The 19,157-nt window shown below is 43.3% G+C and overlaps 1 protein-coding gene across 2 annotated transcripts in view; it reads right to left on the bottom strand.

The window, feature by feature from the left end:
* Window positions 1–19,157, bottom strand: part of LOC5579159 (homeotic protein ultrabithorax) — a 611,952-nt gene that overhangs the window by 440,680 nt on the left and 152,115 nt on the right. For both annotated transcript variants that reach the window (XR_002498764.1, XR_002498763.1), the window contains exon 2: window positions 1,167–1,264. The gene's annotated coding sequence lies outside the window, so the exon portion shown is untranslated. The remainder of the gene's footprint in view (window positions 1–1,166; window positions 1,265–19,157) is intronic.

Below are 19,157 nucleotides of genomic sequence, written 5' to 3'. Positions count from 1 at the left end.
AACAAAGATTTTTGACATCCCTGTGGTAACTCAGGTAAGTCAGATGTGAAAATATTGTATAATATTGGTCCTAAAATGCTGCCTTGCAGAACACCAGCTGTTACAAGCAGTCTTTGAGACTTGGAGTTCTGATGATTAACCTGAAGTGTACAATTTTACAGATAACTTTGGTTAATTTCTATAGGTTTTCTAAAAATATGACCTTCGTTACAAATTAAGTTGTGGCGCTCAGTTTAGAATCTACTGGTGTTCTCCATTCTAAGACAATGGGAAAATTCGAGGCGGAGGAGATCCTTGAGAAATTGCTTAACGCACTTGACGCTTCAAAGCAGCTGGCAATGAGCCGTTCATGGGGAGCCATCTTTTTCCTCGGTCTGATGAACCATCGGAACATGCCTCGTTGCGTGATTGTGCACTTTTTGGGAGGAGAAATTTGCCGTTCTGAGGCGCTGGAAACGAAGGCTGGTTTCATTACCTAATTATCTGCGTAAATTATAATAATCGTTAGCTTTTGATTAAATTCTAGAAGGCGTATGTGAAGAGCGTAAGTGTCAATTTCAATGCAAATTGATTTGCAGTCACTTGACAAGTGCATTTTCCCCGAAACGTCAACTCAGCCATCATCGAAAACTCATTGTCATACAACCAAAAAGCTATAATTAAATTAGTTTTAATAACAACCTTCCAAATGGTACATGTCAAATCAGAACCGTTTGGCCGTTGTTGGCCCAAGTCAAACAACCCACTCACTTTGGCCTCGAATCTTCGCTCGCATCTTGCGCGTCGCTGTTTATCCAGACCAAGAAGAAGGCGCGTCCGCTGCCGCCGCGTTTTCGTTCTTTACATTTTTCGATATACAAACATATAAATTACGGAACACTGTTCTTTCCGAACACGGTTCAGTTAATAAATTAGCTGATAAAAGTAAATTATGGTCGAAATAAATTGAGTGTACTCGAGAGGAGAACAGAGTGAGTAGCGGTTGCAGCCGAAAACAACAACAACATCAACAACACAAAAAGAAGCCGCCTAAAATATCATTGAAAGGGCCGTTGGGTTCGTTAGTCAAAGTGGTTAAATGATGGTTGAAAATTCCAGCTATACTTGGTGTAATTAGCGAGTCATTCGAATGGTATCGTTACAATATTAAAATACTATATAACTACCTTTCACTGGATCTGGGTGTCGAATAGCTCAAAATTTGAATAATGAACAATCACTTATTTCACACTTTCACTATGTAAAACACTGGTAATCCACAATCCTGAAATGAGAATAAAAAATAAAATAATTGTTAATACGCAAATAATGGTTAAGTTAATTTGTATTAGAAACTAAAATAAATGTATCAGTCGAATTATTGCAAAGCGATAGCACCGGTTTGTTTACGTCCGCGTGTCATCGAGCTTTTTTCCTTTTTCGAGGGTAATAACACACTAATAATCTGCCATCACGTCGCGATTTGGTCGTTAGTATTTGGACTTTTAGTGGAATGTGTTAGTTTCTCGATTAGTCGCGATCTAGTGAAGCTTTAAGCAACTTTTTGTTGGTGCAACAATCGCTCTTCCTACCGTAGCTAGTGCCACGACGCACTAGCATTGTAACCCGTTCGTTTTCGTGCACACCTTCATACGGAAAGAAGTTTTTCTGATCATCATTCGGCTACTCGGCTTCGGCCATGGCCGAAGCTAGTCAAGGCTCCCGAACGGGGGGGCCTCTAGGCGATCCCCCTGAAAACACGTTTGGAACACTAATTCCCCATTGGCTGATGAGCCACGACGAAATTGGCTATCAAATTGTGCTCGTTTTACAAGCCCGCCAGCAAACACCATCGGACAGCCAGGAAAACAACTTTTCGTTGAAACGGCTCCCCAGTCCGTTTATCATTGGAGCATCGGTGGAACAGTTGATAGGACGACAGGAAGCCAGGAAAGTTAATGCAACTAAGGAAAACAGAGGAACTAAGTATCTGCTTCGCACAGACGCCCGCTCAATCGCTGAAAAACTGTTAACGCTTACGGTGCTCGTTGATGGGACACAGGTAGAAGTGTTTGCACATAACACGTTAAATTCTGTGCAAGGTATCGTTTACGAGTTGGACACTGTCAACGACGATGAGCAGGAGATTTTGAAACACTTGGAATCCCAAGGAGTGACCAACGTCCGTCGTATTCGTAAACGAGTCAATAACGTTCTTCGAAACACTCCACTTTTAGTGTTGACACTGAAAGGAGCCGTCTTACCTCAAACAATTTTCTTCGGTTTACTAAGAGTCCCAATAAGAACGTACTATCCTTCACCACTCCTGTGCTACAACTGCGGAGTTTACGGACACTCGAAAAACGTCTGCAAGGGGACATCGATATGTCTCAACTGCTCCAAAGAATCCCACGTAGCCAAGGGAGAACAGTGTCAAAATCCACCATTCTGCCTGCATTGCAAAAATGATCATTCAATCATTTCACGCGACTGCCCTACCTACCAACACGAAAAGAAAATAATCCATCACAAAATCGACAACCGAGTATCCTTTGGTGAAGCCCGCCGCGTGTTGAATGAAAACCAGAAGGACACGTACGCCAGCGCTCTTCAGCATCGTCTACACCAAGTGGAATTGGAGAAGGACACTATCATCAGAAATCTGAGGAATGAGCTAGAAGCAGTCAAAGCAGAGATGGAGCATTTAAAAACATCATTGAGAGCTCAAAGCAGCAATATTGTATCGCAAAACATCGATATTTCCCCCCCAACCATCACTTGTAGCACTCCACCTGCTGACCAGACACCATCCATGCCCGAAGCAGTTGATAACCCGGAAACTAACGGAAACCAAATTAATGGAAGAAAATCGCGTAAGGACAAAGCATCAATGTCACCCCCAAAAGCCCCGCTAATCTCCAAAACTCAAAGCACACTTCAAACAATGAAATTGCGAAACCGAAGTCGGAGCGATAAAAGAACGAATGCATCTCCGCCTGACATTGACCTCGACCCCAAGGGGAAACGCAGACACCTGACCAATAACGATGGCTGTAAATAACCCCGTCACACCAATCCACAATGGTTTCGACCCGGCAATTCATCCTGACTCTGGCATGGACACCGTTCATAACATACCAAAACACAAAGACGAAGACCAACGCAATGTCAAGGAGTACGATTATGGTAATCTCAAAAACAACATATCCCGAGTTAAAATGCGGTTTGAGGGAGGGGAATGTGCAGTACCCCCCTCACTTCTAAACGGAGAAGCGAGTCTAGTCAGGGAGGCAATCCGGGACGTCTTTCCACCACCCGTTGACTGCCAAACTCCTAGCTCGGTCGCATATATCAACGCTGCATACAACACGCAACTCTATCAAATCAACGTAGCCCCAAAACCGTTGCCAACAGCCGCTCTTTGCAACTCTGAAGCATACGACCACTACAACCAGTTTCGGCCTTTCCCCGGAAGCAGCAACGCAATTGGACCCTGCTACAACTCCTCAAGCACTCCATTTCGACCTATATGCATCCGAGGACCGTACAACAATCAACATCAAATCAGTTCGCCAAGCGCGAGGCCTGCCACGTCGACCCTGACCAGAGATGTTCCGGTGCACGCCGACGAGCCTCCGGCGGCAGTCGACGTGGCCCTCATCTCCCCCCGGGCAAGTATCGATACATTTCTATCTCCTAGAGAACAGTCAAATTCCATTATGTTTTCCAACAACCCAGGAACCCCCGTATATACCAACACTCAAACACGTGACGAAGAGGATCTCGTGTCCGACGATACTTGCAGCAGTTCATCCCATCGCGATCGACCCGAAAAAACGCTGTTCTTACAATGGAACATTCGCGGTCTCTGGAGCAACCATGCCGAGCTGTGCCACATAGTAACGCAAAATCCTCCAATAGCCATCGGACTACAAGAAATGATGTGCGGTGACGCTAGCATTGCCCTCCGGAAACAATACTCATGGAAACTAGCGAATCGACATTACTGTCAAGGTGCTGGGGCAGCTGGTCTTGGAATACTAAAGGAAATTCCTCACGACTTCATCAGCGTTGACGCTCGGATTCCTATTTGTGCAGCTCGGCTGCATAGCCCCCACAACATCACCATAGTTTCCATATACGTTCCACCAAACAGTCCTGATTCTGACGTAATAGATGCACTACAAAAAATCACACACAACCTTGAGCAACCATTTATTATTGGTGGAGATTTCAACGCTGCTCACGAGGTCTGGGGTAGTCCCAAATCATCAAAGAGAGGCCTAACACTACTCAGCTGGTTCGTCGAAAACGACTTTTTGGTTTTGAACAATGGGGAGCCTACGTTCATCAGTTCCACTCACGGAAGTGCATCGTGGATAGATCTAACGGTAGCATCTAAAAGTGTGGCGTTTAAGTTCCATTGGTCGATATCCAAAGATACACATGGAAGCGATCATTTTCCAATTAGAGTGTACACTGAGGACAGAGCTCCGAATATAAAACTCCGGAAGCGATGGCTATACAAAAATGCAGATTGGCCGAAGTTCGAGAGAGTAATCGAAAACCACCTGAACAACGATGCAGACAAAAACCCTTCTGTAGACGAAATTACTGAGCTTATCGTGAATGCGGCAAAATCAGCCATTCCTCAAACGTCAGGTCGTCCGCCAAGAAAAGCCGAGCTGTGGTGGACTGACGAAGTTCAATCTGCCATCAAAGAACGTAGGAAAGCGTTAAGAAAATTAAAACGAACTCATGCGACCGATCCGAACAGGGATGAATTACGTAAAGAATTTCAACAAGCTCGGAGCGCTGCCAGGAAAGTGGTCAACCATGCCAAGAAACAATCTTGGGAAACGTTTTGCAACTCTTTCAACCCCCAAACTCCAGTGGATATTCTTTGGAACAACTTCAACAAGCTTTCCGGGAAACGGAAGACCGGATTAAAAGGGTTAGTGATTGACGGTAAGCACGAACAAAACCCTATAATCATTGCCGAGCACTTTGCTAACCACTTTCAAGAAACATCTGCTGCTGATAACTCTGAAGACGAAAGAGAAGCTGAAAAAACCAACTCAGTCTCGGAACTTGCAGAGAACACCGCTCTGAACAGTGACTTCAGCTTTCAAGAACTCCTACGAGCGATTGATATCACTAAAGGGTTTTCTACTGGCAACGATAATGTAGGCTACCCAATGATTCGGCACCTACCGGTATCCGGAAAATTGGCCATGTTAAAATGTTTCAATCGGGTCTGGACTGAGGGAAAGTTCCCACCTTGCTGGAGAGAAGGGCTTATTGTCCCTATTCAAAAACCCGGGTCTCAATCGAGATCTGCGGAGAACTTCCGTCCAATCACGCTCCTTAGCTGTATAGGAAAGATATACGAGCGCATGGTAAATCATCGGCTCACAACCTTTCTAGAAAGGAACAATGTTTTACATCCTAGTCAGCATGCTTTCCGAACCGGTCGAGGTACCTCCACGTACTTTGCCGAACTCAAGGAGATTCTTGAAGGAGCAAAACGGTCTGAAACACACCTTGAGTTTGCCTTACTGGACATACGAAAAGCATACGACCAAACCTGGCGTCCTCACATATTACGTCAACTAAAACTTATTAACGTTGGAAGTCGCATGACAGCATGTATCGAGGAATTCCTGAAGGATCGCCGTTTTCAAGTGTGCTATGGTGGTTCTCTTTCTTCACAGAAAACTCAAGACAACGGGGTACCTCAAGGCTCAGTACTATCGGTTACGTTATTTCTTTTAGCTATGAACACGGTCTTTGAGATTGTACCAAAAAATGTTCGGATCTTGGTGTATGCCGACGATATCGTGCTAGTTGCAGAATCTAAACAGCAAGCAGCAGTGCGTCGACAACTTTTGCAAGCAGTTCTTGCGGTAGATTCCTGGGCCAAAAACATCAAGTTTCGATTATCAGCTAACAAATCGTGTCTATTGCACGTATGCCAAAGAAAACGACATAGAATGATGAAATCCAGACCCGCGATCGTCATAGATGGAGATGCTATCCCTGAAGTTAAAATTGCCCGTTTTCTAGGAGTGTGGATGAATCGTAGAGGTGAATTTAGAGCGCACGGGGCTAAAACAGCAGACAGCTTACAAAATCGAATAAATTTTATTAAGGCTTTAACGCCGAAAGCTAATCGATCATCTCTGTGGAAAATAATTAATGCTGTATGTCTCTCAAAGCTGATGTATGGCATCGAACTATTTGGAATGGAACTTACCAATACACTACAGCCTATCTTCAACGAGCTGCTAAGAATCTCATCAGGAGCCTTCAGATCATCCCCCATCTATAGTCTTGCAGTAGAGGCGGGCGAACTACCATTAGACCTTCGTTTAGCTGAAATATTCATCCGTAAATATTGTCGTTTAGCAGAAAAACCTGCCAACAACTACCCTCGATTCAGTGAAGCAGCCAAATCCGTATTCATGGAAATAACTAATGCTACAATTCCTGATATTGCAAGGCTAAAAAGGGTGGGCCGCCGCCCGTGGGACAGTCCTCGCATAAAAGTAGACTGGTCAGTCAAGAACGCTTTTAAAAAAGGGCAGAATACACAACTTGCCAGGACCTTAGTGCAAGAGTATCTCAACGGAAAATACCTCAACCACTACAAACTCTTCACTGATGGATCTAAAAAGCAAAACGAAGTTGGCGTTGGGGTTATTGGACCTCAATTACTAATTGAACAAAGCCTTCATCATCAATGCAGTATATATACGGCAGAAGCTGCAGCACTTGTAGCTGCCGCGCGATATGCTCCTAAGGGACCAACCGTCATCCTGTCAGATTCTGCAAGTTGTATAGCCGCCATCGACAAGGGGGATTCAAACCATCCTTTCCTACAGGAATTCGAGATAATTGCAGGAAGAAAGAACATCGTAGTTTGTTGGATTCCAAGTCACTCCGGAATCTCAGGAAACGAAGAAGCAGATCGAGCAGCCGAACGAGGTCGATCCTCAAGACTACTCTACCAAACGGTACCCTCAGCCGATGCGATAAAATGGATCAAAGGGTTGTTCCGTTACAGTTTTCAGGAAAAATGGGACTCTCATCGCTTAACTTTTTTGCAAGCCTGTAAACCTTTGGTCGATAAATGGCACGATAGGAAAGACCGACGAGAGCAACGTATACTAACGAGACTCCGAATTGGTCATACTCGGATGACCAAGCAGCACCTGTTCGACCGAACGTTATCAAACAACTGCGAAATATGTAACACTGAACTTTCTGTAGAACATATCTTACTGAACTGTATGAAATACGATGCTATTAGGGAAGAACTACGACTATGTAGTAACATTCAGATTGTACTAAGCAATAACGAAGATGAAGAAACGAAATTGTTAAATTTTGTCAAGAAATGTAACCTGCAACTATAAAAAAAATCCTAAATAAAAGCGAATGAACCATTTGGTTTAAAGCTTAAAAAAAAAAAAAAAAAAAAAAAAAAAAAAAAAAAAAAAAAAAAAAAAAAAAAAAAAATAAATGTATTCTTTGATAAGGTGAAGTCAAAAGAGGATGGGAGAGATCCTTCAATACCGGACATCGTCGAAAAATTGAGAAATCGGGGTCCAATTACGATGGACGAAGCCTGTATATCATATGTAGTAGATTGCCAAAACAGTTTGGATGTTTCTTCTTCATACTTGCAAAATGTAAGATTTATCCTAGTGCTTCCAAAATTGAACTGATAATATTCCCACATAGACCAAAAGTTATTTATTTGAAATTTTCAAGTAGACTTGTTGTCACAATGATCGGGGTTCCAATAAATTGAAGTTAAGTATCGAGGGCTCATGCTAGATAAAAATTCATTTGGCTTGAAAAAATGTAAAAAATGTCTCATTAACAGAAAAACCAAACTTTGTCGTTGTTCTTAGACCGGCCTTGTTATATGCTGTACCAATATGGACCAGCTGTTGTAATACCCAGAAGAAAGCTCGGCGAGGATTTAGGAAATGATTTCAGAATGTTCCTAACAATGCCTTCTAAAACATTCGTTCAAATATCAGAAAATATTTTAAAATAGAAATTTCTAGATATTGCAACAGGAGTTCCTACAGGTAAATTTGTAGCAATTCTATGACGAATCTTTCAAATCACTTCATTGGGAAAAATGTGAAAATCCCTGAAGATATTACCTCAAGAATAAAATTAAATAAATCACATCATAAGGCCTCAGTCATTGAGCCTCACCGCGCAGCAAACACAGGTAGCCGTGGAATCTTCAAAGCACACACATATTTAATTAGATTCAATCAAGATCTCACGCTCCGCACATTGTGCTCATGTACATACGTTTATTATCAACGCCATCATCGCAATTTTTACAACGATCATTCTCATTCCCCCTCGAGACGTAAGCCTGTGTGTCCAAGATGCCGAGTCATGATTTCTTGAACCGTTTGAATACGACTGGCGGCGGTGAATAATTTATGGGCAAAATTCGCCACTGCCGCTGAAAAGCTGCTGACGGGCTCGTGCAATTAATTAAACTGATATCTTGACAACGAGCAATCACCGCGCAAAACTCGAAGAAGGGGGCCGTCTGTCATTGTTGAGCGCGGGCCGATTTATTGCTCAATTATGAAAACAGTCCTGAAGGCACTGGCACGTCACTTTTACCCAACCGCTCATTGTAATGCACATGCATTCGTTCTAACCGACACAAAAAAGAGACAAACCGAACGCAAATGGATTGTTCCGCCGAGAAAGACGAGCGAAAAAAGTGCATTCAAATGAATCCGACTAGAGAGAAGGGGCCAGTCCGTCCAATGGTCAATACCAACAGCCCCCGCCACAGAAACGATGCAAAAATATGCGGCTCAAACACCGCAACACACAGCATAGAATAAGCCATCACGGATTTTTATTGTAATGGTAACTAAAAATTAAACAATAACAATAAAAAAGCATCCAGCTGTACACCGAATTTCCGAGTTGTGAACCGAGGCCCATGCTCATGCGGAGATAAGAGTGCAATATAGTATAGACTGTGCGGTGGTGTTGGTTTGAACTGGCACGATTGGAACCAATAATGTTTTGGATATCAGCAATAAGACGTTTTTTTAATATGATTTGCCTCGACCCATCCGAACAGCAATGGTTTCAAACTAACCCTGTGAAACGGTACCGAGCGGCACAATTCAACCAAATTTCCAATAATTTATAGCACAAACCCATTATGGCGATCAGATAATAAAATTTAAATACCATAACATGTGAAAATAACCACATATGTATTAGAGCGGACCGCAAATGAAGCCTGGGGATGGCAAAAAGAGCGGCTCTGCGATGAAAAACAGGGAAACAGGCAAAAATCACCAAGCATAAAAAATCAATACCTGAGAGAATGGGAAAAAAATCAATCGATTTGGCGCATTGCCTTCGATTTACCAACAGAATCTGGCTGAATGGGAATCTCTCATACGGAAGTTAATTTGGGCTCTGGATATGAACAAAAGGAGAACATTTAATTTATGCGCAGTATTTTACATTTCGGGATCTTTGTCACCCTAGCGGTAACGTAAGGGGCTTCACAGCATGTCTTACCTGAAACTGTGACTGCCGACCACCCAAACAACCAGAAATCGTATGAAAGTTCACGTTATAACTCGTTTATTCATACTAATTGCATGAAACCCGCAAAACACCGTCAGATTGATGAGATTCCTCGTATAAAACACTTTTTTCTGAGTTCATTTGTACATTTTGCTTTGTTCCGTACACTCGTACAAAGTAAGTCGAATTAATCTGTAGCAGCTGTCAAATCAACATTTGTTATCATAAGTTAAGCCGCATTAGATCACAGGTTAGTTCGATAGAATATTTATTAGAGTGGTTCAAGAAATCGTTTTTGCTCCACACCGCTCATTCGATTCTAGATCAAATTCTGAGTGTCCTCCCAAAATTTGAGCTCATTTGGATGAAAACTGAGACTGCACAAGCCCTTCAAAGTTTATATGGGAATAACTATGGGAAAAGCAAGCAATTCATTATATCGGTCATAGTGTTTGGCCATGTGCTCTTGGGGATTAGAACTACGTTGATACTGTGAGATACAATAATCAGCTACAACTTTGCCGAAGACCGTTTCTAAATCTGACGCCCCAGTAATTAGTTATTCATCCAAATAAGCTCAAATTTTGGGAGGACACTCAGAATTTGATCTAGAATCGAATGAGCAGTGTGGAGCAAAAACGATTTTTTGAACCACTCTAATATTTATACATTCGCAATGTATGCTATTATTCATCACATAATATATGCATGCATATCGCCTCCATTTTTGTACGTAGAAGGCCTTTTCGCGCCATTTAAAAGTGAAGTTTTGCACATACAAAGCCTCCAGGTGATTTCGTTATACGTAAATTTTGATTGTCTGGGCAGTTTTTACAGACAGGCTGATGTGCCAATTTCCATTTGTATTAAGCTTTGATCAGTGAGAACCTGCAATTTTCCTAGTTTTGCAGTGAATGATGATGATAATTCTTCCCCAAAGCGGCTTTCAAATTGTAAAATATAAGATTTTTATAAATCCTGATCGTTTAATGCAGTGAAATTATTACCTCCCGTTGGCTATATTCGTCGTATCCATTTTTATTTCATCAGTTTTAATTCGCTCTTCGGGCATCGTCTCTATTCTTACAGTGTGATGATGAGAATTTACCTTAAAAATCATTGAACTCATCAAAATACAACCCAAACACATAAGGCCAATGCAGGCTAACAAAAGTTGGCTAATGAAAAAGATGCCTGGTTGAAAATCAAGCATTTAAACTTCACATTTTTGGCAGTTTTCATGTAGTAAACCATCACTCAACAAGCTAAAAATCATATTATTTCATTTTGAATACTGGGAAAATGGAATCGTAAATGTGATGAACAATATTCGCATCAAATATTCTGAGAATCAACGATCTGAAGATTGGCCCTTTTGAATCGTTACTCGAGAAATTGTTATCAGTAGGCAATGGTTTCGTTCGTGGGTCGTGGGTTCGAATCCCACAGATCGAGGATCTTTTCGGGTTGGAAATTTTCTCGACTTCCCAGAGCATAGAGTATAATCATACCTGCCACACGATATACACATGCAAAAATGGTCATTGGCATAGTAATCTCTCAGTTAATAACTGTGGAAGTGCTCATAAGAACACTAAGCTGAGAAGCAGGCTGTGTCCCAGTGGAGACGTAACGCCAGAAAGAAGAAAGAAGAAGGCAATGGTTTAGCCTTGGAAATCCTACATTGAACGCAGTTCTTGACATGTTCCGTAACAGCGCACGGCGGCAGGGAACGTTGAACGGCTGACGTTGCTCGTTGATAACGGTTTCGTATCGATGATACCACTCGACAACCATCCTAGTCAGACGATGTTCTTTAGGGAGGATTATAGGAAACTTTGTGTCGAACGGTAGGAAGATTGCTCCGGATATTGTCGTGTCCATCCGGACCATGCCGCACTCATCAATTTCAACTTCAGCCCTTTCTTCGACTTCTGGAGCTGAGACATCTCTTTCGGAATCACATCTGCTTGTACCAGCCACCAGAGTGCATTCTTGGCTTTGGTTAGCTCTTCGTGGATGACTTGCGAATTCTTTGGCGGTTCCCTGTTCTCTGTCGTAAGTTTAACGTGGCAGGGCCCAGCCTCAACTTTTTGTGGTTTTTGGTTGAGCTTGAAGTGGCCAGGATTCTTCATGTTTGCATAGGAACTCCGGTCCTGCGAACCAACGGCTGTCGGCTTTCAGGTTCGGGCCACTAGCCCCTTGGCTAGTCCACTTTGTTCCACCATCGGATTTGGAGAGAATTTCGCCTATCCTACCTGCATCGAATTGTCAATAGCGCCGATGATCGGAGTAAATCCAAGAAAGGACTGTTTTAGAATCGGTCCAATATACTCGTTTCGATATCGGTAGACTGTGACTATGGCAGAGGGTTTTCAGCCAAGTTCCAACCGCGGAATGGAGAGCGTTTTCAGCGGTGCTACCTTTGCTTTCCCTCCGACGAGTGCAGTGCACAGTGGAACTCTCCGTGAATAGCTGCCCTGAAATAGGCGACGCACTCATAGGCAATCTCGCTACCGTCGACGAAGACGTGTAGTTGCAGGTTCATTTATGTCAAATGCCGTAACGCCCGGGAAGTAGGCGCGTGGTACTTGCTCTTCTTCCAGCTCTTTGAATTTTGCGATCCATGAACGCTATCGCTCCAGAGCCTGCTCGTCTATCGTATTGTCCCAGCCAGCTTTCGTATGTCAGATGTCCTGGCAGATGGACTCGGCCGTGGGTCAGAAAGTGCGAAAGAAGTCCCAACCAATTTCCCACAATCACTGTTTCCACGTCGACCACGCTGGAGAATACGAAAGCATCCTCGGCTGCCTTCCATCGCTTGCCCAGCACGCGCTCTATTTGAGAACCACCATCGCTCACGATCTTCATCGTACCGGCATCGGCTTTCCCAATCCGTTGCAGAACTGTAGCCGAGTTTGAGAGCCAATTGCGAATAGTGAATCCGCCTCACTGGTGCACCAGTTTCACCTCCTCTACCACCTGACATGCTTCATCCTCGCTTTCAAAACTATTCAGGTAATCGTCGACATAGTGTCGACGCACGGTTGCCTCCGCTGTCCTCGGATACTCCGCTGCGTGTTCGGTCGCATTCAAGTTCTTTACAAACTGCGACGAACATGGCGAATTTGTTGAACCGAGCATTGCTACGTGGATTACGAAGGTCCTTGGAGATTTTCCGCTATCACTGGACCAAAAATATTGCTAGCTGTATCGGTCATACCGGCGGATCTTAAGCTGATAAAACATTTCCATGATGTCCCCCACTACGGCGATCTTCCGTTCCTGAAAACCACAGAGCACTTCCGGGAGGTGTTGCTTTAAATTCGGACCTTTTAGCAGCATGCTGTTCAGAGAAATGCCGTTCACTGTAGCTGCCGCATCCCACACGATTCGGATCTTGTGTGGCTTCTTCGGGGTTTGCACTATTCCAACTGGGAGGTACCACAATACACCTTCTTTTGGTACTGCGCTATCTGAAGTTGCACTTTCTCGAAAAGGGCTGGATCCGTGTTGAAGCCCCTTTTCAGACACCATAGGCGTCTCACTCCCATAGAATAGTTATCGGGAAACTCCACGATGTCGTGGCGCCACAACAACCTCTCAACCGGTCTCAAAACCGCCTTCGATTCGTCTATTCGTGTCTTCTCGAGCAATGCTCCTACATTCTCCACCGTGAAGTATTGCATCACTAGCTCATGCAGAGTATTTTCGGAGTCGCAATCACAGATGTGCAAGTTACAGCTCGCGATGTTTGACCCATTCGGCATTGATCCGTAGATTGCCCATCCGAGACGATTCTTCGCTGCTATAGGCTCTCCTTCTCGTCTTTCTCGTAGTTGTTGAATGGCGGTGAGATAGGTATTCTTTGCTCCAATTAGTACTCCAGGAGCTTTGGATTCGAAGGCTATGGCCGACAACTTCCGTAGGTGCTCAAAACGACCAGCGAGATCTTTGTAGCGTAGTGTTCGAACCGGTAGTGCCAGAGATTCTACGGTTCTGACATCTTTGATGCCCGAAATATCCACCTCCACCTGATATGAACCTTCTTCTGTGCGGCTGATATTGCTCGTCCAGGTCAAACAGCGACGCATTTCCGTTCCTTCAACCTGTAGAGCATCGGCTATGCTCTTTTCAAGAAGCGTTACGGATTAACCTTCATCGATGAAAGCTAGGGTTTCTACGCTTCGTACCTTACTGAAGAGTCGCACTGGTATCATGCGGAAAAGCGTGGTGCTCTGAGTGTGATGAGCGTTCACGCCTTCGGTGGGATTTCTTCGTGGCACTGTCCCAGTTCATTGTGGTGCCGGCTTGACTGCGGTTGACGGACGTTTCGAATCGCCGAGTAGGAGCGGATGATAACGAAGTTGACATCCTTGCACATTACAACGAGCTGACGATCGACACGGCTTCCTTTCGTGCTCCGAGCTGTCTTTGCATACTGCCCATTTGGATTTTCAGGCGTCGCTGCACTGGCTGAAGTAGCGTGGGCGTTGACGAACCCCTTTTGATTCTCGTCCTTTCTCGGCTTGTCCCCCTCGGAGAGTGACTTCTGCTGCTGCCGGCACCAGATTCCTCAAGTACCGGTTAAACACACGGAGATCAACGGCCAAAAACTGGCGCTTGAACGTTACCCAATCGAACTTCAAGTTCGCTGGGAGCTTATCCATAAGCTCTTGGAGTAGCATCGAGTTTGATAGATGTAACACTTGTCCCGCCGCCACCAAATGCTCACACAAATTCTGTCTGTTGTTGGACGAGTTGTCGACACATTCATGGCATTTCCAGTGTTCCTCCTTCTTGCCATCATCGAAGCCGATGTAAGACGGGGTTGGTGATCCAACGGCTACCGCTTCTGCTTCTGCTTCATAAGCAGAAGGTCATGGGGTCAATCCCAGGCTCGTCCCTTTCCTCGTACTTTGTAGTTTGTATATTTCACATATTTCTTCCACAGAGTGGAAGACAGAAGTTCCACTCTTAATATATCACAGTTGATCTATCACGGTTCATAGCATTTGCTAGAACCCGAGATGGCAAAAAAAAACGTTTCCCTACGGTTCCATTCTTCCATCATTATAGCAGGCCTTTCTTTACGCCTGATACATAGGCAGTCTGCTAACCAAACAGCAATCCCCTCTACCATATTAATCATGCCAGCCCTAAACCCTTCCTGCACTTGGGTTATCTGTTAGTCCCAAGCAGTCATTCGGTTGGTTCCTTGTGTAACTGCAGTTGATCTGGCAATACTGGAGTAGCAACCATTGTCGGCTAATCAAGCTCAAACTCAAGATCAAGCTCTTCGAAGTCGATGCAGACGTAGTGTGACCACTTGCTGCACCCTTTGCACTGCACCATGTCGTCGATGTTGTTGGCCAGATCGCACATCTGGCAGTCGAAGCCATCGATCTCCGGCATCGTGTATGTCCCGTTCCGACGTGGTTCGCAACAAATTTTTGAGCTGAATTGGAACGTTTTCGGAGTTGTTCAAAGAGTTCTCTGTAGCACGCTGAGTTTGTGGTTAGGCGAGCTCAAAGCTGTTGTATTGATAGTTTGGGATTCGTTACAATTCGAATAATTCATGTTAGAATACAATTTCAGGACTTTCAAGTTTCAATTAGGTTTGATTCTACAGGATGACGGTCTAATAAACGAAAATTTACTTTTTTCTGACTCTGTCCACTTGTCTAGTATACAAGGAATGGTTTTGAGAATGATTTACGGAAGCTATCTAATGCGGCTGTATAGGTGAAAAGGCGCAAGATTGATCACTACGAGATGACAGTGGCGTAGGTTCACCCCCAACATTCATACATAAGTTTGATTATAAAAAAAACATCTGTAACATAGAAAAACTATTTGCAATGGCTGCATACTGCTTATATTTGGAATTCAGAACAGTTCGGTTAATTTTTGACGTTGGATAACGTCTTACGGCAACATACTGGAGTACAATTTCGAAAAACGAAAAATCGCTCGCGTCACGAAAAGTGGTTAGATTTTGACTGTTAATAACATACTAACGCCCGGATAGATTTTCAAGATTCATGCACCAATCGATTGGAAATCTTTCTACGAATCTACTCCAACAATGAAAACTATTGATTCGCATGACTAAACTATTGAAAAATTGGGAAATAGCGAAGCATGTCTTATTTTTCATAGAAAAACTCATTTTTCTTGTGTATTCCTGACACAGACATTAGTGTAGAACTAGCCCTCGTGCGTTAAAATACACTCAAATAAAGATTTAAAAAAAAAATGACACAGACATCATTGCACGATATCTTAGCCACTTTCGTCATTCAAAGGGAAACGCCCCTTTCGGTCTCCCTCTTACTTCTCTTTATTATCTCGTGTTCAGTTGAAGCCAACCAAACTCGACTTCACGCGCGCATCAGTCAATCGTTGACCAGCAACCGGAGAAGGACTCATATCGGAATAAATTTTACACGTTCGTCGCTGCTGCTGCTGCTGTTTATTCCCAAGCTAAAAGCTGCGGGTTCCGTGAAATCGCTCATCATGGCCCTTAGCATCCGGCTAGCCCATCGAATGCGTGGAGAATGCTTCCAGAAACCTTGATAATTACCGTCGGAGGAGTGAGCAAACCATCGAATACAAGCATGGACAAGAAAGCACAAAATTACCGACCGCATTTCAATTTAATCGTCTTCGGTGATCTTTTGGTGTGTTTCTGTCAATGGATAATGGAATGAAAACCCAGTTTGATCGACGGTGACTACCACCAACCGTCCTTTTCAGGACGACATTTTCATTTTAAAAGAGTTGTGAGAATTTTCCACCGTGAAGAGCGACATTACTGATGATTGGATGTGATTGATTCAGTTTTTGGTCAATCATTTGCACGCAACCATTAATGGGAAATAAATTTCACATTGTGCACGCGCGGGGCAATCGTCGACAGTGTGTGCATGAGTCGGATAAATTGCGAACGACACTTGAATGAAGAATCCCTCCCGGTTTGTTTCGCATTTAGAGATGATCGCATAATGCCGTTGTCGCCGTCGCTACCTACATGATACTAGAGCGATCAGTATCAATTCGTCGAACACAGAGCTAAAACTATTCAGCAACAGCTTTGTTGACGTTTCAATTTGGTAAGACATTGTCGATCGAATGGAAATACGCACACAGAAAAGACTGCGAAAATGCTACCGCCACCCGACCCGAGCGACGGGAACCTTTGTTGAACTTTGTTTGCCATTTATCTCCGTTGAAAACTAATCATCCGAAACTATAATTGATAACTATTTGAATTATTTAATCAATTGTGGCCCTGAAAAGGGCAGTTGTTTGAAGTTGTGCTTCAATGCATTTTAAGCGTGTTCGCCACGGATACGACGAGTATCGAAAGGCTTCGGAACCCACTTAAGCACAGAGTTGATTAATATCAATCATATCAGACTGATGGTCTTAAACTATCACTATCACTTGCGAGCCAACAATATCACTTTGATTTGACAACCAACAGCAGTTATGCGACATCGCACTCTAGATCATAATCACTGCGGAATGAGTGATCACGTGGTAATTATCCATGCTATTACTGTTTTTCTGTGACCAACAAATAGTTTCAAACTATCTGTAATACTGTTAAAAATATCGTACTGATAATTTGCCATTTTAACTGTTTAATTTAAGGCTAAACTTAACCCATCAGTGATATCCATAGTCTATCGCCATCAATGCACTTGTGATGGAGTAGATAGCATGATTTTGATGTGATATAGATTGATCCGGATTGTATCGCAGTCGGCCTGTACAAATCAGCAAATTTTAAGCGTTGATTGTGACAGCGAGCAACTCTGCTTAAGCAATCAATCTTAGTGGATCATGCGTGGACCTTCAAGCGGAATATTTGTCTGTTGAGCAAAAGTTACTGCTCATGCTTTTTCTTCCATCGACCGGTTGAAGGGTTAATTGAACCAACTAAATATCGCGTCTCCAGTTGAATTCCGGAACCATCGACACGCGAAAACCGATTTTTCTCTAAATCTGTACTTCGAACATAACGTCGGGCATAGTGCGCTGGACAGCGGATCTGGTGTACTACACAGCGCACCTTGTCCGAAGTAGCTCCGACGCATGGATTTGGAGAAAATCCGTTTTTCGCGTGTCGAAAATTCCAGTTTTCAACTGTGAGAATAATAATAACACAAAATGTTCATAATAGGACAGAATTGACATGCATCAAATAGTGTGAAAATTGATTAGAAGAGCACTTATTTGCGACCTACAAGAATTCTGTGCCAATTTTCGGATTTTCATACAAAGTAGGCCAAAACCGTATCGAAAATCGGTCGGTCGAAAATCATCGAAAATTAGTGTTGGGTCGAAAATTGGTGCTGCTCTCTTAGAAATCTTTCATAAGTTCGTGACGGTCTCAAGCCAGGAAATAGAGGAAGCTAAAGTTATCCAACGACACTTTGGCGGTCGTATCTTGGAAACAACCTCTTACTTTTTTTTTCAAAAATTAGACCATTTCGATTTAACAGTTCACTTTCGTACAGTTCAATGCAGAAAATATGGGGCAGTGTATAGCTAAAATCTGTTGAATCGGTGGACCTCGTGTTCCAAGCTATTGGATCTTAGATGATCTGAAATGTCCTAAAACTATGTTATAGTTACCCGTCACGTAACTCTATATATTGTACATCGTAAATTCTTTGACGTTTCGGATGTCCTAGTACATTAGAAAACATGCTAAAGGAATGCATCTATTACATTTCTAATATTTTATTCAATGATTGCTTTCCAATTTCTTCATGTGCAGGATGATTAGAATTCAATCAGACAATGAAGTTATTAAGTACACAATTTACTACATTTATTCTTGGAATAGTAGGTATTTAATTTTACTCGTTGTTGATTTTTTTACATTTCTTGTATGTGTCAGAAAGGTCAAAAAGGGTCAGAAAGGGTAAAATTCAAAGTTGACTATTGGAAATCAGCCAAAAAAGGGAAATTTAAACAACTTAGTTAAGCAAGAACCGACTTGAATCCCTTGAAGCCTGCACCGGAACCAGTAAGCCATTTGCATCCCGAACCATAATCCTTTCTAGCGCCAAAGCGTCCTCGACTGACTGCTGCTGCTGCACTACATAATCCTACCAATTCAGCCGTCGTCAGCGTCGAACGAGCAGAGTCATCACTTGAGCAGTCGGCTTCCCCTATGGCAAAATCTAGTCTTCCCGTCTGGCAACGAACGACAGCAATTTAATCCACGGGTGGGTGGCTTGATGTATGCTGATGATGTACACATTTAATGGCACGAACTTTAATATGTTTGTATAACTTTTCATTAAATCCACCCGTAAATCCTTTCCGTACTAGTGCCGATGCGATATAGAACAACCAACCCAACCATCCAAGGGAGTTCGAGAAGAATGGCTTGTCCTGTCCATCGTCGTGTGAGTTCGCCTCGTGACGGCAGAAGGGAGAGAACTTGCTAAGCCTCCGGGTCCGACGATGGGTCGTTCAAACTCCCTGGTGAGTCTGTGGAAGTGTGCTGCTTCTATGAAAATAATACACTGATAATGAGACATTTTAATGGCCTGGAG

Source organism: Aedes aegypti, chromosome 1, assembly GCF_002204515.2.
Source record: "Aedes aegypti strain LVP_AGWG chromosome 1, AaegL5.0 Primary Assembly, whole genome shotgun sequence".
NCBI classification, from domain to species: Eukaryota; Metazoa; Arthropoda; class Insecta; order Diptera; family Culicidae; genus Aedes; species Aedes aegypti.
Note: the sequence above shows the minus strand (reverse complement) of the source record. Positions and strands in the feature narration are given on the sequence as shown.